The sequence below is a fragment of the Tympanuchus pallidicinctus genome, unplaced genomic scaffold, assembly GCF_026119805.1.
Source record: "Tympanuchus pallidicinctus isolate F22 unplaced genomic scaffold, pur_lepc_1.0 scaffold2, whole genome shotgun sequence".
Taxonomy (NCBI): Eukaryota; Metazoa; Chordata; class Aves; order Galliformes; family Phasianidae; genus Tympanuchus; species Tympanuchus pallidicinctus.
The window spans coordinates 40651653-40673501 of NW_026294721.1; the positions used below are offsets into that span (position 1 = coordinate 40651653).

Sequence of the window (21849 nt, forward strand, 5' to 3'; positions counted from 1 at the left end):
TTTCTTTCAGACACGTACCACAGGGCTACCTATTGCTATGTATTGCCTACCTCATGCTCTGCAACAGGGTATTACTCTTTTCCATTCTCTCTCAATGTGAGGCTGCTTCCAGCACAACCATCCCACACCAAGTTGAGTGGTGAGCTTGGGGTTAGTAACCTTAAGCTTGGGAAGGACATTGGTGAGCAGTAAGAGGAGGCTGTGTGGAAGACCCAACTCTCGGCAACACACACAGCTTTGCCATAAAGTTAGCAGCATTGGGGTGGGTTTCAAAGTGCCCAAATTATTCTGTTGTTTCTGCTCTTGCTGGGCCAACTTGGCTGGCTTTAAACTACTGCAATAAAACTTATTTATTCTCCTGTTGCTTTTTGATGGAGGAAAGCTTCAAACCAACTGCTCTGGCCAGCAAAAGTTCTACCCTGCTGCAGCTGGGGATGCTCCCAGCCTGTCCTTATCCTCCCCTTTGGAGCAGTGATGTGCCAGGCTGTTAGCTGTTCTTAAGGACTTATTACTGACTTTTACAAAAAGGAAAAGATTGTCTTTGTTGGAAAATAATTGCAGCTGGCACATCCTTTTGGTGCAGTTAAGTCCGGGTGGTCACCAAGGAGCAGTTAAGTGCTTTGGCTCCAGGAACATGGATGCAGGCAAGTCCCTCTGGCCCATGCATAAGTGACAGGTCTCCCTGCTCTGTAGTCTTTTATCTTTAAAGAAAGTTATGGAGGAGGGAAGGGTCCAACTTCACAGCCCATGAGAAATCTGCTCAAAAGAACATAAGAAAGTGAAACCTTCATGATATATCTATAAATGCCTTCATAACTTATTTCTAATGTGGAGGTCTTCTTAAAACCATAGTAATTAATAATTTTCATGGCAGTTAATGACATGATATGACATTTCCATGACATTTAATGGATCAATCCTGGGCATATTCCAATGCGAAGAGATCTTCCGGTGTCTCCTACTCACAGACAGTTCAAGTTGCACAAGACCTCATCCATGAAGATGCTGATGACCCCAGGGATGGAGATGCCACCAAATCTCTGTGCCTTGTCCCTAGCCGGCACTGTTCTCCTGGGAAAAGTCATGGTTCTCACAAATCAAAGGAGCTTTTAGCAACATTGCAGTCTTATCGTAATACCTGTTTGTTCCAGCCCTCACCAGATTCAGGATATACAGATGTGAAGGGACAAGGCAGATGTCCACACGGCAAAAATATCTCAGGCCTGAAAGTTCTACCACATGTGCAGTTTGGGCCAAGGCAGTCAGCAGCTGTTCACATCCAGTAAGGCATTTGCCATTTCCCAAGACATCGTGCAGCAAAGGGTATAGCCTCATTTACCATATGGTTGCAAGAAATCCCTGCTGTTGAGCTGAAGACAACTGATCTACAAGGTACCTTCCAGTGATACGTGCTGGGGTCAATCTGAACAAACTAGAGGCCAATGTTTACAGCAATCCCCTTGGGCCCCCATTTTGTTCCCAGCCCTTAACATCTAGCAGTAGGGAGCTCATGGAATGCTGTGCTTGTCTTCCATCTTTATGGTCGCTGGCAGAACAAAACTTTTGCATTACCAGCAGGAGTGTAATTCCTCAGTGACACTCAGTGCAGTGACACTCCAGTACTACAGAGACAAGCAGTTTTATAGGAAGAAATATAAAAGCCCTCTCCAGCCCCACTCAGGATTTATGGCTATCCACCTTTCGCACAAATGCTCCCCTGGATACCTGGCAGGTGCTGCTTCTGCATTTTTTCTGCTTGTTGTGATTAACTGGCTTCTGGGTGACCAGCAGAGACACAGTGTGGTTCATCTATGGAGAGCCATCCATCTACTGAGCTGAATTCAACCTTGATAGTGTGGTGAGCCAGGTTTCAGGCAGTGATGGACTGATGGTTGGACCAGAAGATCTTAGTGGTCTTTTCCAGCTGCCATGATTCTATGATTCTGTTTATCTGTAGGTGATGTGGTGACAAAGATGATGTGTGGCACCTCACCCCTTGCTCAGCAGCACACTTGGTCACTGAGGCAAGTGATAGACAAAAGCGAAACAGGTCTCCCTTTGGGGCTGAGGACCATCACAGCCCAGCACTACTTCCTCTGAGAAGCCATCTCCAAGCAGTTCAAATCAAAATAGCAGGCAAACTAAAATCAGTAAATCTATTGAACTTATCTCACCCCCAAGGCAGCCTTTGCGCGAGAACTTCACATCAGAGCCCAAAACAATGATCACTTGAGTGTTTTACAGCCAAGCAGGAAATTTCAGCAGACCCGTACTAACTAAGTTAACACGATTTCTTAGACAACCAATGAATCTACACACAAATCTTTCAGCGCTTCTAAAAGCCCTGCACTAACAGCCTGGTAAACAGTGAGCCACAAAGACAGCAGGGATGCACTTGGTGGGGGTTAGCACCAGGATGACTGAGTGTTTTAGTCATTTTTCTTTTTTAAGTTCTGGTGTTACTGAAAGGAAACACAGTTTTTGTTCAGACAAGCAGTTTTATGAGTGTTATTTCTACTAATAGGTATCTTGTTCTATTCTAACATTGAGAAACTATTTCTTGGTCAGTACACAAAGCTTTTATTGTTAATTTTATGCACCAAACTGGATTTAGTGCTTACCCACTCACCCCACTTCACATGGATACACGACCTGAAAGCCCCTCTGAGACCACTTCGGACCCCCACAACCCAAGGCTGACTTTGGGTCTGGACACTATGAGGTGGCTCCAGCTGGCAACTCAGGGTTACATTAGAGAAGCTGGGAGGGAAAGCAGTGTTATGGCCCTCTGAAGTCAGAGCAGTGTGTGTTAGCAAGGAGAGGAGACCCCTGAGGGCCTTGTCTGAGCCACTGTAATGCTGAAGGATGCATCTGTTTGTCCTGCTGCTGTACTGCTCTCCAGCTGGACATGTCTCATTAGGCACAATGAATCAGGTGGGGTACCCCTGCTCTTGCAGAAATATGAGCCAAAATTTGCAAAACAGGTCTTCTCATAAAGATCGCTTGGCAGACAGGCCTGTGGGTGCGGACTGCAGGTGGCCGAATTCTGACTACATTAACTTATCTCCAAATGACCATATAATCTCTCTTCCAAGCCAAAAAGAAAAAAAAAAAAAAAAAAAAAAAAGGGATGTGGGAAGCCACAGCTCCAAGTAACCTCAGGGAATGATAAAATAGAATCGTAGAATCATTAAGGTTGCAAAAGACCTCTAAGATCATCCAGCCCAGTATCAACCCATCACCACCATGCCCACTAACCATGTCCCTCAATGCCACATCCACTCTTTTCCTGAACAATTCCAGGGACTCCACCACATCCCTGGGCAGCCTGTCCCAGTACACTTCTATCCTCCAAGAATATATGTTTCCTAATACCCAACATGAAACTCCCCTGGTGCAACTTGAGGCCCTTCCTGCTTGTCCTATCACTGTTACCAGGGAGAAGAGGCACCGCCTCACCACAGCCTCCTTTCAGGCAGTTGTCATAAGATCTCCCCTGAAACTCTTCTCCAGACTGAACTATCCCCATTCCCTCAGCTGCTCCCCACCAGACTTGTGCTTCAGACCTTTCACAGCTTCAGTGCCCGTGCTGGACACACTCTAAGGGGAGCTAAATACTCTGTGTAAGATCGTGCTTAACATTAAAGCTATACCATTGCAAATGCATGGTCACACTACAAAAGATGCTGATCCTCTGAGCAACCTTAAACTAGCTCTCAAGCTATGCTTTTTGTGGGGCTGGGAATGGACTGCAGCTCAACCCAGCTGATCTTCTGACTCCTGGGCTTGCCTATCTCAGTGATCCATTTGCCAAAATGGGGACACAAAGATACAGCATACGCAGTTACTCATCTTTTCTTGCATCAGCAATGGCAGGCACTTTACCTGATCCTTCCTAATTATTAAAATGAGGTCTCTACCAGTATCTGGAAAAAGCAAGCCACTGGCAGGACCCTGCAGCTCCACCCTCGGGAGATTTGCATTTCTGACACTCAGTCTGGATGGATAACCTGAAAGCAGAGACTTGCAAGCCAGTTCTGTCTAGCTTATTCTAAGGAATATTCCACCCAGTTCTCACTGCAGCCAAAAAAAAAGAAGAGGCTCTTTTCTTCTGAAATGCACCGGAAGTCATAAGCCAGCTTGTCTGCAATTGCTTTTCAGCTCTCCAGTTTGCATTCGTGCTTGGCTGCTTCTCCCTTTGCAAATTCCAATAGTGGGTTGCCTCTGTTTCCTTAATAAAATGAAGAAGGAAGAAGAATTTAAGCTTTACAGGCATCACTGATCTTCCACTCAAATGAGTTTTGATTTTGAGTTTATCCTGATCTTGCACTTGTGGGAAGAGCAATAGGATCAGATGAGAGATAATGGTCTCAAGTTGTGCCAGGGGAGTTTCAGGTCAGTTATTAGGGAAATTAATATTTTCAGGAGTGGTGATGAATTGGCACAGGCTGCCCAGGAATGTGGTGGAGTCACTGTCTCTGGAGGCGTTCAGGAAACGTGGGGCACTGAGGGTCATGGTTTAGAGGGCAGTATTGGTGGTAAGTGGATAACTGGACTAGATGATCTTACAGTTCTTTTCCAACCTTGGTGATTCTATGAGGATTCTATGATTCTAAGTTTGGGTATGGATGTTACAGATAACAAAGTAAATGCAACTTACTGCATCTTGCACACACTGGGCAATGAGAGCAATTGAACCCAATAGAACCTTAATTGGCAGCTAGATTTTTTAAATGGCAAATGACCCAGCAAGGAGAATAGGTGAACTGTGAGCAAGGAGAATTTCCAGATGCCATACAGACCCGAAGAAAACGATAATAACAAAAAAGACTTGAAAATCTGAGGCCTGGGGAGATTCCCAGAACTCAAAGTTTTCCATTGATGGGAGGGAGTGATCACTTCACAGGCAATTGGCTGTTCAGTGCAGGGCAGTTCTGCTGCTGAGCAAACCAGGCAGTAACTACAGCCCCAGGAGATTAGACCGCTCCAGACTGGTGCAGTTACTGAATTGCGGGGATGAATAATCATCCAAGCAGCTTTCTCCAGGCAGTGCAGAGAAGAAATGTCACCAGCCATGCGAAAATTGAGTCCAGATGCTTCCAGGATGTCTTTTGAGAGGTGTGTGCTTGCACAGCAGGAGTGAGCTCCAAGCTGGTTCCCAGATCAGACTCCAGCACAGAAGTTCCCCTCTGGTCCTAGGGATGCTCCAAACTCTCTGGCATTTTTCAGCCCTTTTTATCTTTCTCTCTGTGCTATTAACAGAATGACGTGATTGTTCCAGAGCCTCCCCAGTGTTTTGGCTTGGTTGTGCCATCATGAACAGCTCACTACAGCTCGCAAACCTCCTGAGGGCATGCACCAAGGCTGGGAAACTCAGAGAAGGCAAAGCGAGACCTCATCAAGAAAGATTGCTAGTTATTACTAAGCTGTTATTGCCACTGCGAGAAACCCTGGAGCTGCAGAACTGCTTGCCTCATATATGTTCATTAGCAGCATGGATAAGAGCAGCATTGATTGAAGACTATAATTAGATCTCAAAGACCTTTCTGGACTGGCTGACTCAGGGACTGTGCTACTTCGAAAGTGCTTCCAATGTCTCTTTGCATTTTTTTTTTTTTCTTTTTTTCTTTTTGTTTTTTTCTGAATGGTTGGGATGGCATTTCCCTATTCAGCAGTTTTGGGGCAGTTTCAGTTATGTATCCCATTGTAGTTTGCAGAGCTCTCCCCAGCTTGGTGCTGCACATACAGAGTGGCCCACATTGCAGAGTGAAAAAAGCTCCGCTGTTGGACTGCCCTTGGTCTCCTGGGCTGTGGGCTTGGCCAGGCTGTAGTTCTCTTAGGGCTGCATTGCTAACCTGTCAGGCAGCCCTTTCTGCTTTAGTTAAGATGCCAAGAAGTACTTTTGTGGGCATCTTCCTCTGCTGATGACTGATTTTCTTGGAATCTCTTTCTTAGCCTATTCTGATCAGCCAGCTTGGAGCACTTCCCGAGTGTTAAGCATGTACTTCTGTCATGGCATCCTATGTGGAAATTATTACTTCTTGCTTGCAGTGCTGGAAAACAACCTCAGCATCAATAGTAAGAAAGCAGGAGTGGAAGAGTCAGCAGAAAGACCCACAGCACAAACACCCAGTGTTCACCTGTAAGCACCACATGTGGCAAGGAGCACCCAAGGGCTTCCGTGCATTTGGCCTCCAGCATGTTGGAGGCACATGGTGGGCACAGGCCTTCTAGGCTGCAATGTGCTCACCTTTCTTTGCTACACCCACAGAGCCCTCCTGCCCCTTCTACTGCTCACATAACAGCTGGGACGAGATGCCAGCACATTGGGAATTAAGCCAAAGGCAAACACAACCACTGAAGCTTGGTTGGCCCATGTGCTGCAGGAGGGTATCTGAGGAAGGACGTTTGTGCCTCTGGTTTTGAAAATGAGACCAAACCCACTGAGGTTAACACATATTTTTGAGTGGGATTTTCTTTGAGATCAGAATTTCACTCCAGACACCAGATTTTGGTGATGAGCTGTTTTTCAACTCCCTGCACTCTCATCAGACTCACTGATCCCATGCTGATGTGTAACTGAACTAGATATATTGAGTACCTTCCTCTTTCCAGCAATGTCAGGCAGTGATACAAACTCTAACCCACACAGTGCAACTTGATCATACTATTTTCTGCAGTGTTTACGTGCATGCTACCTTTGCTTTTTGGACTTCAAAGTAATGTGAAGTTTGAGAGGCAAATTCACCTTTAATCCACAGTATCCTCTTCCCTTTCCCTTCCCTAATGCTAGATTGCTTTTTCGTTGCTTAAAGTTCTGCTGCTTTAAGTTAAAGAAGTGTAAAGTTAAAGCTTTGCAATGATAAATGACTTTGTGAAAGTGCCTGCACTTACATAGTGGTGAGGCCCTGGCAAGGGGCTGCCCAAAGCAGCTGTGGGTGCCCCATCCCTGAAGGGGCTCAAGGCCAGGCTGGATGGGGCCCTGGGCAGCCTGAGCTGGTGAGGACAACCAGCCCACAGCACAGGGTTGGAATTGGATGGGATTTAAGGTTCCCCCCCAAACTAAGCCATTCTATGGTTCCATGATATATGACTTGCCTGTATGAGATCCCAGCCAAATCTTCTGAAGTCAGTGGCTCCTCTAAACCAAAAAAGCAAATCTGGCAGAAGGAGCAGGTGATTTTCTAATTACCTATCAGCTGTGCATGTGCAAACCACAATATCTGAAGATGCAGCCAAAAGCTATCATTGGCAGAAGGTGACCTGACTGGAGTTGAGAAACTTGATTATAAGGGGTGAAAAAGAAATGACAAGCTTGAACTTCAGAGCCTAGCACAGGTTCTGACCCCACTCACACTGATTAGCAGCCAAAAATTTGAGTACGAGATCTTCATATGCACGTAGAGCAGGAAGTTTTCTGAACTATACAGCACAAATCTGGTCTCCCACTGAAATTCGTTTATATGTAGTTGATATTTAATCCACAAATCCTATCTCCTCTATGGGTGTTACAAGCTATCTACAGGAGCCTGTCATAAACTGTGCCTGGCAATGCTAGCAAAAAATTCAAGCACTAAAGTGCCCAAGCACGAAAAGAACATTTCCAGCCAGCCTGGGTTATAGACAAGGCCTCTCTCTCCAGGCAGCTGTGAGTTTTCAGCAAATCTGTCTGAAAGGAAGAAGCTACAGCCATTTCTGGCCCTTGGCATTTGATGAGGCACTGAACAGTTTGCACAGGAGTCAAAGTCCATTCGTTCAGCAATGGAGAGCCAGCAGCACCTGACTTTGTAATGTAACCTGATATCACTATTTAATGCACATGCTGTGAATTATTAACAGCATTCCACCCAACGCCTTGTCATTGGGAGGCTGGAAATATACCTGCTTTCAAGGCCTTCATCTGACCTAGATTCCACCCACCCCCCTTCTGACCCTTATTTAAATCGACATGCATAGCACAGAGATTTTTGCCCTTCCGTGAAAAGATGAGCAGAGAAATGATGATCACTGCTACCTGTCTTTTGGAAGGGAGCAAACCAGAGGGAGGCAGAAAGGGGATGTGCAAGTGTTTTCTGTTCCTTTGGTGCAGTCTGGCACTGAGAAAGCATGTACCAGAAAAGAAACTAGATGCTGAAAGTAGACTAAGACAGGGATGTATCTGTGAGGTTGAGAAAAACAAGTCATCTCCCAGACGGATGGAAACTCTGGTCAACCTGATGTAGCAGTAGGTATCTCTGTTCATTGCAGGGGATTTGGACCAGATGACCTTTAAGGGTCCCTTCCAACTGAAACAATTCTGCAACTCCTCCGCCACTCTCAAAGGCTCTCATCTCTCACTTGCCCTACTCTCCCCTGGCAATCCCTCTGAAAGGCGACTGCACTTTGATAGGTGCCCCATTGCCTTCCCAGCCTCCTCTTCCCTGCTTACTTGCCCTCTGGAAGCCCATTGCAAGTAGAGGAGCCCATGATGTCCCCCTCTTCTCTCAGGGGCTGATCCATACCTCTGGTTATTCCTGTGAGGTCTCACAGGTAAGCGGATGTTCCTGCAGGCTGAGCTGTGCTGTGACGTGAGACACGTGACAAGCGTGCTGCTCAATAGCCTGGCTTCTTGCCTGATCACTGGCTTGAAGAAGAAGGAAAAAAAACCTGTTTGTGAGTACTGTGGAGAGATGAGAAGATGGGGCTATTAATAACAGGTGAGATATAATCTACGGACCACACCAGGGCTGTGTCACAGGGCCTCCTGGTGAGGCCAGTGGTGTGTGCAATCGAATGGGCCTTAGTGGGAGGCACGTGAAACCCTCCCTCCTGCAGACCTGCAATACAGCTTCACACTGAATATCGTGGTGCTTTGTGTTGTTCTTGGGAAACATCTCTGGACCTCCAGGAGTATTTCTAACCAATGATATTCTCCTGCCCTGCGTCCACTCCTGTCACTGCAGAGGATGCCGTGATGGCATTGTCATTAATCCTCACTCAGCTGAGCTGCCTTACCCAGACACAGACTAGAGGAGCCTTTAGCTCTCTCTGGGCAATTGCTACCCCAAACACCTCAATGGCAGCTCTCACCTTGCAGTGATGAGAGTGGCACAGGAGTGCATGGAGGCTCCAGGGCCAGCAAAAGCAAGCTGCAAGCTTGTGCTCATCTCTGTGTGAATCATGGCCCTGGGGAACGCAAGGTGTTACAATGGCAAGATGCCTGCCCATGATCTGCAGTGCCATGGAAGTCCCTCCATCCTCAGAACTGCCAGTTTAGATGCCTCGTTCCCTGAATATTTTGCTGTACCTCAACATTTTCCCTTGCTTTTTTTTTTTTCTCTTTTTTTTTCTTTCTTTCTGGCTGTCTTCCCAATTTTTGCAAGGTAACTTGGGTTATAATTTCATACCAGGTTTGTGGAATGTTGTTGCATGGGCTCACTTGCTGCTGAGATGTGTGGTCTAACTTCCCCACTTTGTACAGCACTCATTTGCACACACAGACCACAGCCCCCTTTGTAAGAGATCCAGCCTGCACTCCAACACCTCACTGACCCCCAGTGAGACCATACCCAGCACAAACTGTTCATCCCTTGGAGCCTGTGTGTCTCCCTTTCCTGCCAGCACCATGCAGAGACAAGCTTGTTTCTTCCCAACAGTATTTTCTCTTCTGTAAACCACAACTGGCTCCTACAGCAGCAAAAGCAGCTCTCAATTTCACTATGTTACTAGGAAATGAAATTATGTTATTGTATTTGCCAAAAAAGCCTTCCCAGGTTTCAGTGCAACCAGGAATGGGAGGAAGATGCCGCTCAAGTTTCATCTCCTCATGGAAATGCTTGGCATACAGTTAAAGGGCAGAGCATGGCACAGTTAAATGAAGCCAGGCTGCCTTCAGGACCAAATGCATCTGCCTGCTGAGCCTACTGGGCCTCATGGAGGCTGATGTCCCTGCAGATTGCTCTTGAAGCCATCCTCTTTCTTTTCCAGGAGGTAACCTCCAGTGAAAGCCTATCTGCCAGGTGGGTTCCCAGCATTATTTGCTCCATGTAGGAGGATGTGAGGCAGGATGCACATTTGTCATCCATAGAGCAAACAACACTGCCAGCACATTCCCTGGAGGAACAGTGGAAAAAAAAACAACTGTATTATGCCCTGATCAGAAGCCAGACAACAGCTCCCAGTCAGATCTACTGTCATAAGACTGCAAAATAACCTTGTGGCTGAGCCCCATTCCTTCGAAATTAATTTAGTAAAGCACATGCAACTCCAGTCAGAAGGCCTATGGGAAACACCCCTAAAGACAGGCATAATGTTCTGTCAAAATTGCTTCTATGGTATGTTAAGAACACCTTCCTTGAATGACCATGAATGGACAATCACTGCTGTGACATTTTGTAATGCAGCTATTTCCCCAAATGTCTGGACTCTGCAGACAGACACCTGCACCCCAGCTCTCAGGGCAGCCTTAATATTCTGTCTCCAAGGAGCTGGCTTTGAGCTGCAATATAGCTCTCAATCAAGGGGTACTGGGTAGTTTCTTCCTTCAGCTCCACAATGTAGCCCAGTGCCAACACGTGAAACCCAAACACTTGACTGAGATCTTGTGTTTGCTCTTGAGGGAGGCTTTTAACTGAAAAGAAGGCTTGGTAGCGAAAAGAAAAAAAAAGAAAAAAAAGTCTATAGGAACTGCACCAAAGTCAGAGTCTTTCTTGACTCACAGCACTGGCAGAGACTCCAAACTAGATTTCAGAGTTGGACCCAGGCCCTGGAGACCTTAAAGTCTCAGTGAGATTTGTCTGGAAAGGCTCTCTGCTGGGCTGTGAGCCTGCTCATTGCTAAGCAGGGCAGGGTTATTACTGCTTAGTGGCTCTAAATATTTTCTCTGTTTAGAGCAGTCATATTTTCTCCATCTGTCACAAGAGCCTTTCCTCTGCTATTAACCCTTACACTAGACACAGATGAGAATTCATAGGATATCTGTCCTCCTGCTTGTGAATCCCTCTTTTATTTGGTTTCTCCCAGGAGGAATCAGAATCATAAAGGTTGGAAAAGACCTCTAAGATCATCTTGTCCAACCATCCAGCTACCACCAATACTGCCCACTGAAAACTAGAGAGAAGACAGCCCATCTTCTTTCTCCATTGCATGAGCTTGCAACATAAAGCCCTTCCTCTGAGATAACTCTAAACAGAACCTGCAGGCCCTGAAGAGAAGTCAGGGACAGTGGCAGCCCTCCTAACTCCTGGCAGCACACATCTTACAGCAAAGGGATGGCCAATACTCCTACACACAGCAGTGAAAAGAGGTGGCAAACTGGCTACCCACTGAGGATAGCAGGCAAGCCCTTTGAGCTAGCCCAGGGAACATCAGAGGTTTTGGGGATGAAAGATGTAAGCAGATTAAGGCGTAAGGAAAGGGAAACAGGCAACAGTCTTTTGTGGGAATGGCTTTGGTGGCAGAATGCCAACAGAATGATAAAGAAATAGGAAGCAGAGAAGAGGGAAGTTTGCATGCCTGCTCAAGGCTACCAGAGGGTAGCCTGAAAGGGAAAGATCAGTTCTACAAAGTTCTAAGACCCAGCACCTCTTCTCTGCATCTGCTCTTGCAGTTAGATATGCATGCAGGCCAGGGAAACTAGAATCCAACCCAGTCCATGTCAATGGACCCAAACATTAATGCAGAAGAATGCTGGGAAGCAAAGGCATGTACAAGATGTTAAGGCCACAGTGGACATTTTGTGAAGTCATCTGATAGACCCGCACTGGAGCCAGAATCTCACCATCTTCCATATAGGGAATCAAACCTTGAGTGACTCCTTTTCCCTCCCTATGCCTTCATTCCTAAATCCTGTTTAAAAATAGGATGTTTCTGAGTTCAGCCTGCCCTACTGAAAACCATAGGAACCGTTGCTATCCAAAACAGTGTTGACATCAGCTGTGTACACTGAAAGACTGCAAAACTGGAGTGCAGAGACTCAGTGACCTCAGGAGAGGTAAAAATGGCTGCGGAATTAATCCTTCACCATTCAAAGGTTTTACTTCCTCGGCTGGTGCTGGCAAAGAAAAAAAAACCACTTTTTAATTAATCAGCCCCCAGAGTCACTAAGTATACTGGGAGCTTGTTACTGAAGTTCTGGCATCTTTGATTTTTCTAATTTTATTTTTTTGTTATAGGAGCATACTGCATTTCATTCTGAAAACATCATCACCATGCAAAAGGGCAAAAGACAGCAGTGTTTGATTGTATCCCTGTATATTTGGCTTACGTGCACTTCAGGAGAAAGAGAAGTATGCAAACATGGGCACAAAGCCAGCACTTGCAAAATTCATGAGAAAAATGACAGTGTCTGCGTCTAAAAAAGCAGTGGCTCAGATGCATTTGCAATTACATGGCCAACAAACAGATGATAGAAGCAGTCAGGATGGCCACTTGCACATAACCATCTTTCTGTTCTCTGGAGGCATGGGGACATCAGGTCTGGACAGTTTCTCTGCCTCTGATGCTGTAAGAGCAGATCAGGACAGATGAATAAGTTATCTGAAATCTACCTGTCAGACAGATCCACCTGATGGTGGATCCTATGAAGGATAGAAGTCTGCAGGAAGGAAGAACTTGGTTTAGTAGGCTTTCAAACTTCTCCTATGAAAAAATATAGGCTAAGAATGCCAGTGGAGGGAGACCTTCTCTTAGGACTTCACCTGATTTGGTGTAGGCCATTGGTGGTGGGAGTCTGTGACAGAATGGGTGCTCTCACTCTCAACTCTTGATGAATCAAGCAGAGCAGCTTCGCTGCCTTCCTGCTCAAAGACCTCTTCTATGTTCATAGAATCATAGAATCATAAAGGTTGGAAAAGACCTCTAAGATCATCCCGTCCAACTCAACCCATCCCCACCATGCCCACTGACCAAGTCCCACAGTGCCACATCCACACTGTTCCTGAACACCTCCAGGGACAGTGACTGCACCACCTCCCTGGGCAGCCTGTGCCACTGCATCACCACTCTTTCTGAGAAGAAATGTTTCTTAACACCCAACGTGAACCTCCTCTGTTCAGTTGAGACCATTATCTCTCATCATGTTGAGAGGGAGAGTGAGAAGAACACAGACTACTGAGTCGGTTCTGAGAAGGCCATGTTAAACAGAATGCACAACAAGAGCAACTGATCAGGAACTGGGAGGCCTAACTAAAATGAGAAATACTTTCCTCACTCCTTAAAAACATACACATCCCTAAAGCCTTGCATTATGTGGCAACAGAAATAAATGAAATTATGTCTGGTTTAAGCTTTCTCTTCAACAACAGACAACAACTTAAAAGCCCTTTGAGTTAGACCAGAGGACCTCAAAGAGTTTTCTCAACAACTCAAAATTTCCCTCTTGGATGCTATTTTTTGCTGAGAGCAACCCTTAAACTAGATGTGTTTCCAGCAGGGAAGTAGAAACTATTGTAGCTGGCTTCAACAGTGGACACTGTGAAAATGCCAGTAATGGTCTAAGTATTGGAAGCTATTTTCCAGATGTAACAACGTGCAGACGCAGAGGTATCCATATTTCCATTATCCATATCCCCCCCGCTAGCTGTACTTGCTTCTCCACAAAAAATTGTCCAAACTCACCTGGCCAACATTTTGATCTAGTTACAGGCAGCAAAATGACATCTAAAAACGTTCTCTGCAAGATGGAGAGTCTCGTCTTGAGGAAGGTCATTGCAAAATACAAACAGTAGTGAACAGAGGACACGCTCTTGAGCATGTGGAAATCTATCCTCAGCTGATTCTTACAGAGTAAACAATCTACAACACAAAGCCTCTGCAGGACCAGTACATCTCAGGGACTGCAAATACCTGAAAATTGGAATAACATGTTGAGTAAATGTGACTTTGACACCTTCTTATATCCTTATAGCTAGACATCAAAAGATGTTCTATATATGAACAAATCAAGAATTCACTGTTTCGGTAGTCCCCAGACAGATCAGGAGCCCATTATACCAAACATTGACAAGTTCAGAAAAGAACCTGGGGCTGGGGAGAAAAAAACAAACACAAAAACAACACACAAAAAAAACAAACCAACCTAACCTTGCTACTTTTTTTTTTTTTTAGGAGCTTCAGTAATGGCTGAAAGTTAAAACTGCTTGAGCATCTCAAGTAATGCATCTGGCTATGCATACCCGCCTGCTTTTTTCGCAGGGATGGCTTTCAGCATTGGCCATTACTTGGTGTTTGTCCCTTTCATCCTTGCCTGCTGGAATGACCTTAGAAATGGCTCTTGGGATCACTTTGAACCCTTAAAAGAGGGCTGGTTACGGGCACTAAGCAAATCTGCAAAGTTCAATGCCTTGCCTTGACCCTTCCATCAGTAGTTCTTCTCTCTGAGCACGTTCAGACTCTCCCTGCCTGACATGACAGTTTTGCTGGTGTAAAGATCTCAGGAGCACCTTGAGTAACTAATGGGAGCAGCACTATTTCCCCACACCCTGCCTCTCCCCTGCAGTCATGGCTCAAGAGAAAGGCATGTATCTGTCCATCACACGTACACCATGTCTAAAAGAAACCAACCTGTCCAAGGGTTGTTCCTGTTGTGCTGCTAAGGAGTGTGGTTTTTTTGCCAACTTATTATTTTCTGGGCTTATTTATGTGTAATTTCTGCTTGACTCACTCTGTTGTTTTTTTTTTTTGCTTTTTTTTTACATCTTCTTTCTGAAGATCCACAAAGGCAAACTGGAATGAGACCTATGGCTTTGTGGAGAGAGGGTGCCCTGTAGCCATCAGAAAAGGCAGAGAGGAAATCTGTGACACACAGAAATCTTGGGAGGTTTCAAGGTCCAAGAAGTGGCTGATAACCAAGCTCTCTGCACCCTGAATGAAAACCACCACCAACAGTAGGATGGTGTAGGGGGAAAAAGTGTGCTGTAATGCTGGGATTTGGGAAAGTGGCTCAAGTGGTTGCATCCCCCCAGCTCTACTTGCAGTCTCTTCTAGAATAACATCGGCTACTTTACAATTGTCCTCAGATTTGTTCTCTGTGTGGCAGGGAAATGAGGGTTGGCGTGCCATGATGCTGTCACACAAGGTCAGAGCCACCTGTGAAATAGTGCCGGCCTCAGGCCAAACACGGAGACAAAGCCACAATAGCACTAGCTGCTAAACCCAGAAAGCCTTTGACTGCAGCGTTATTACCTAAATTTAAGGGTAGCAGGTCTGACTGTATTATTCATTGCAAGCAAACTCTCTGGCAAACCTTCTCCATGCTAGCTGTTAGCAGACTATGGGCAAACTGCCTTTCTGTTTACAGAAACTGTTCACGCCAAGCACAGCACAGCCCAGGAGCTGTCTGCCCGCTCTTTGCTTCCACAAGTCCCCACTCTGGAGCTGCGCTGTGTCCCAAGGCAGCACGGAACCCACAGACCAGTGCAGCCTGGGGAGGAAGATTCTGCCTGTGAATTGTGTGGGTAGATTCCACTGCCCTTTTTATTGTGGATGCTTATGCATGTCTTTGCTTCAATCCATTTTCCACTCTTTCTTGTTTTCCACTGGCAGGTTATCCTCTTTCCCCAGTGGGATCTTTGCCTGTCTGGGGAAGCAGACTGCAGACAGTGCTGAGCCCACTGTTAGATGAATTCCCCTACCATTGCTCTTCTATTCACAGTGCTCCATTCCTTTCTGTCTTCAACAATCTTACAACCATTTCCAAGTCCTTTGGAAAAAAAGGTGTATTCTTGCATCTTCTCCTCCCTTCACTTCCCCCCCTCCCTCCCCCATCTTTTGTTGGCATCTTTCTTTTTGCAGTGGGCAGACAGGTTTTTCACAGCCCCCTTCATCTACACTCAGCTATGTCAGTACCCTGCAAGGCTAGGTTCAGTAGCCAGCTGTGAATCTGCTCAAGAATAAAGGTCAAAGGCTAAGTACCCTAATCTGCCACTGAAGGCCTTGGTAAGTGATTTGTCACAAAGATCAGCTCCTCTACCACTCCCATGCAAACAGGAAACATAGCAGATTGTGATCTCCTCCTTAACAATGCTATACCAGCTGTCACTGTTCTTTTTCACTTAAGGGCAGAAAAAGAAATAAAATAACACCAAAGAAACAAACTTGCAACTAAAGGGAGATCTAGCTGTCTTCCCCCCATGCTTTTTGGGAAGGCTAGTGAGTGAGCAAACCTGAATAACGGCCTCATTGCCAAAGTCTTTTGTGAGATAATGCCTAGGCTTCACTATTCCAATCCCCCTCCTGGCTACTCAAAATCCTCATCTCTCTTGCAAAGAGCTTTTGGAAGCCAGCATGCTGCACTGGTGAGCAGCACAGCCTCTTCCTTGCAGCTAAGCTATATTAAGAGGCAGCAATGGCCAATGGGAAAAGTGCTTGAGGAAGCACTTGTCTCTTGCACTTGGGCTGCTCTAGGGACATCGTTCCAGTGCCCACACACAGCTCTGAGCACTGGTGCTACTGGAGATACCTCAGGTCTCCAGTCTGGCCTCCAGCTGTTGCTTCAGAAGGCAGAAGGACTCCTGCAGGCCCCATGTGGGATGTGCAAGCTTTGTGGAGACAGCTAAGATACCAGGCACCAGACAGCTATGTTTAGATAACTAAATCTTTCCTGTAGCGAGCCCTACAGGTCTAATGCTGAAGATAGGGTGAGTTGTGTTGTTTGTGCCAAGTTCTCGAGGTAGGAAGAAATAAAGTGGAATTGGAGACAGGACTGGAGCCAAAACAAGCAATCTATGGTAAACCCAGCAAGCAGGAACCATTTCTAATCAAGATGCATCTCTGTTTCCTTGAAAGATTACCTCCTAGTTGTCTTAATTTGTTCACTAAACTCTGCCCCAGAATACACACTTCATTATGTTTCCTTGAGATATTCTGTAGACTATGTCTGGAAAGATTCACAGACTTCTTTTCCATCCCAAGACCTGCCATTTGAGGTTGCAGCCTGTAAAGTGGATCACCAAGCCTGTTCTGTAGTGAGACACCATAGACCCCTGCCTAGACTCCTTTGAGCTTGCCCTTGTATTTGTAGAACCTGGAAGTATGGCTCTAGCACAGCCGGATTGCCTTCCACGTTAGCTGAGCTCCCAAGAGGCCAGCAGGTCGCTGGTGCTTTAGCAGTGTGCTAAGTGGCCAAAACAAAACCCAGCAGCATTTATCAGCAGAGAATTCTGGTGAGATATTCTAGTGAATTGCTGAAGCCACTGACAGCTCTCAGCTCCCAGGAGGCATTCAAAGAAAGACTGCTTGTCACAGAAAACCAGAGTAGAGAACAGCGTCAGATCTTGCTTTTAAAGTGGCAAAATGAAGTCACAACCAAAAGAGAAGAGACAGCTGGAGAAGATGACTTGAAAAGGTTACATTTCCCTTAAGACACTGAACAAAGAAGGAACACCTTGCACTCCATAGCTGTCTATGTACTGATACACCTTTGCAGCAACAACTGTAGCAAAGAACAAGGTGAGACTACACAAAGAAAGTGTTTTTCTCTTAAAACATACAAACACAAAGAAAGTGTTTTTCTCTAAAAACATACAAACATATCTCTCACATATTTATATATTTATACTAGCATACCTATTATCACAATGCTATGACATGCCTCCAATGGTCAGGCCAGAGGACAAGTCCCAGGGGCCCTTGCTCTTGTCTGGATTGCTTACTCCCAACCTTGACTCTCAGGTATTTAAACTCGCATGTGGTTTGGACGTACTTTGTGTAACCATAGGAGCTGGCAGTCATTAGGATCTCTTGTCCTCTCTTTAAGATATACTCACCATCTTTATTCTTCTTATCTCAGCTACTAATGTCTTCACCCCCAATCCCATCAATTCCATTCCTAGATTCAAACCACTGCCTTTTCATACCTTGAGAGTTCAATTTATGTCTTGCTTTAAGACTATCTTGTTCATTCTGCGTAGGTATTCTAAGGAGCAAACACAGATGTGCTGCGATTTTGATTACCTGCTAAAACACCACCTCCATGTTAAAAACTGCACCACTGCTGGGATTATCCCACAAAAGCAGCTGGAGAGGCTGAGCTGCACTCAGATGCTAACTGGTTGTTTTCCTCTGCACACAGATTCCACACCGTCTTGCTCCCTGTTGTCTTGCTGATTGATGGTAATCAGGAATGAAAGCACCATTAAACCACACAAATTGCTATAATTTTTTGCCATGACTGTGAAGGAAGATAAGGGATTCTCCATTTATTTATACTGTCTTTGCCACTACTGGCATCTCTTTGTGCATCTGCAGCCTATGGAAACCCTATCATTGTGCTGGAGAAGGCAACGACCGCTAATCTGATAAGGTTCTGTAAGACCTGCTCATAACAGCACGGACGAGAGTCCAGCACACAGTACAGCTGCTTCCAGACATGGGCTGTTAGAAAATCCATCCAGGCAGGGTCAGGGAAGGGCTTCTCCGTGTGAGCAAAACAAATAGGAATCTGTAAATTGTGAGCCTGTAAATTCCAGACAAACCTCCCCCAAACAGCGCAGTGGAAGATTTGAAGAAGGGTCTGGAGGAGTAACATGCCAGCGTGGCCCTGCAGATTAACAAGGGGAAACAAAGCAACGTGCAGCTGAGAGAAAACACTCCCCAAGGCCTCAGGCTCTGCAGGCACCAAAGTGATGCCCCAGGACACAGCACCAGGCTGCTGTGTCTCTCCTTGAGCTTTCCCAGCCCCCTGCCTGCAGGGCTGACGGGTGCACTCACTTGATCCATGGATTGTTTCAGCAGGACACGGCCTGGCTCTCCAGTTAGGCCCATCTCTCTATCAATATTGAGAAATGGAGTTCTGTGAAAAGCTGGTCTGACAGCTTTGTGTGGCCAAAAATAGATAGGAAATTGTTTGTTAACTAAGTTATAGCTGCTATAGCATTGTTTATTGCATGAGGCCTGCTCTCAAAGTCTGCCACCTACATGAAACACTCAGGTGGCACAGAGAGGTATGGGCGCACACCAGGCCCACCCTGCCCGGGTCAGCTGGGACACATCACTTCTCCCTTCTAAAAAGGTCTCTGCCATCTCACACCACATCCGCAGGAGTATAAAGGGCTACAAAGATGGTGAAGTGTCTGCAGGGAAAGATGTATGAGGAGCGGCAGGTGCTGATCTCTGCTCTCTGGTGGCAGAAACAGGACCTGAGGGAACAGCACGGAGTTGTGCCAGGGGAGGGCCAGGGTGGGTGTAAGGAAGAAGTTCTTCACCAAAGGGCAGTGGGCATGGAACAGGCTGCCCAGGACAGCGGGCGCAGCACTGAGCTGCCAGAGCTTGAAGAGTGTTTGGACAACATTCTCAGAGGGTTTGGGTTTTGGGTGGTGCTGCATGAGGCCAGGGGTTGGACTCAATGGTCCTTGTAGGTCCAGTCCAACATGGAACGTTCTATGAGTGTACGATTCCAAATTAATCACTGACATCCAAGTGTAAGAAAGGGATGCACACTGAGTCTCAAAATTACATGAAAATAACATATAAAATGCCCTTATATCCTGCATACAGCTCAGTTGCTTACCAACTTAAATAATTAATTATTATAAAATAAAGGGGCATTCCACAGCAGGGAGACCTCCAACTCGTACTGAATGCAGCCATGAATTAAAACAAGCAGGGTCAAGTTTTGCCCAGCACTGAGCTGTAAAAGCATATCACACGTATCACACTGCATGGCCATCCCTAGGCTGAACACAAGCACTGATGAAGCAATTCCTGCCTACTGGGACACCCCTGGCTCTCACAGGTCCATCTGACTTTATCTGCATTCCTTGAAAATCAACTGTTAAAATGAGGAACACAAAACAGGTCAGAATTACCCACCAATGAAAAATAATTATTACCATTCACTTCAGTTGGCCACAAAAATAACTAGGAAGAACTTAGGATAGTTTCAAAAACACACTATGCATTTGCAAACAGCATGACAAGATTTATAAATAATATGTGCAGTCACAACCATGCTTCAGACTAAGTGAACTTGGGACATTTGTGAAAGGCTGACATGAAAGAGCAGAGCCCAGTGAAGCAAAATTCTCTTCGCTCATCTTATTCCCACCTCCAAGTACAGCCGCATAGTTTAGAAGACACTCTGACTAGGAAGCTGGCATGAGTCATGTCACAAATATTGCATAAAAAATCCTCACTTGTAGCAATTAATACACTATACGCAATCACATCCTGTGCAAGGTAACTCATTTTGACAAGCGGATTCCTTCAAATGCCTCCTTCTTCTAGAGTCTGTTTGGAAAGGGATGTTCTGCAGCTGCTCAGCAATCCATGCTGATGCTTTCACAGGGCAATGCAGCAGACAAGAGCTCAAGGAAAAGACAGAACAAGCCTGCAGCAAAGCACCAGGAGCTCCCCGAGGGAGTGAGAGCAGCAGCTCAAGCTGGGAACAGCCCCCTGCTCTCTGCTGTGTTCATTTGCCACAAGATGTGGAAACACCATTGGCGCCTCCTTATGAGACAAGCACCACAGTTGCTGTGGACAAGTGGCTGGCTCTGTCACGTCCCTGTAGCCACACTTTGTTGGAAGGTTCAGGGGAGGTTACAGATCATGTGGTCTCTTCCTCTACATGCAGCTAGCAACATTTACCCAGACTGCATCGATTGGACAGACAGAGGTTATTGCTCTTTAACCTTTCTGAGAAATCTTCTTCGCCCTCTAACACAGCCCAACAATTCTGTAAATCCTGCTCACATTCATATAAACACATATTAAGAAATCTAATTGAAAGTGTGCTCATGTTGAAATGTCCGTGGCTGCTGTGTTTAGGGAGGTTTGCTTCTCAGTAGTAGCAGCAGAGTTGTTGCTCAAGAGCAGCTCCTGAAACGTGAAATGAAGAAACTAACAAACAAACCAACAAGGCCCCATGCTACCATCAGCAGATAATGCCTGCATCTTTTCCCACCCTCTGCATAAAATCGAGATTGTTTCTTACAATGTAAGAAACTTCTTGTAGTTATCAATGAATTTTTCAGGGTAGGAGAGCTCCTATAACAGACAGAAGCATTTGCTACAGCAAAGATGCACCCAGCACAGTTCTCCTCTGGACAAGCAAATAAAACCTAAAAATGTGTAAAAGTGTTTGCAACATGAACATCACCATTAAAATCACCATACCTCTCTCTATATTTGTTGTTATTTACTCAAGCTATAGGATCACAGAACATCCCAAGCTGGAAGGGACCACAAAGAGCATCAAGTCCAACTTCCAGCACCACACAGTACCACCCAAAAATTAACCCTATGTCTGAGAGCCTTGTCCTTCACCATCAGCATGGAAGCATCCAGGAAAATGCATTCTTTACCAAGATGGCAGCATTACACCAGAGAAGCCTGAATGAGACTCAGGCCCTCACAGAAAGGAAATCATGTTTTTCAGAATGAAATCAGTACTGTATGTTTTAAAAGACACCAACTTACTAAAATAACACTGTTTCTATTTCAAGTAAATAAACAAACTTCTTTTCGTCTTAAAGTCACAGAATCAAGTATTGTATGATTCTGTGGAAATAATTACATTTGAAGTCTGAATAGTTCAATGAAGTGCCAGGAATGACTGATTTCTGCAACTTTCTGATAAAAAGCTACTCCAGCAGTAAACAGAAAACCACCATTGATATTTAACCCTTATCTCAAAATACCATTTTGAAATTATTTTACAAAAATAAACGACTCTGTACCTAAATGACGTAAAATTACAACAGTTCTTCACTTTTAATTCCTAAGCCATAATCTGTAAAAATCAACTTTTCTCTGGGCTGCGAGCCTGGTTACAGACCTGTAAATAAGTTCAGTGACAAAGTCTATGACAGTCAGCATCCTGAAAGGAAATTTGCTGAGCTGGACTCTGTTTTATCATAAAAACCTTCACCATGG

At 45.5% G+C, this 21849-nt stretch overlaps 1 long non-coding RNA gene across 1 annotated transcript; it reads right to left on the minus strand.

Annotated features, from left to right (window-relative positions):
* Window positions 1-878: 878 nt before the first annotated feature.
* Window positions 879-8566, minus strand: LOC128080259 (uncharacterized). The gene is made up of 2 exons (XR_008206558.1): window positions 8502-8566; window positions 879-6053 (listed from the first exon to the last, which is right to left on the minus strand). It is a non-coding gene; the product is annotated as an uncharacterized LOC128080259 (long non-coding RNA).
* Window positions 8567-21849: the final 13283 nt, after the last annotated feature.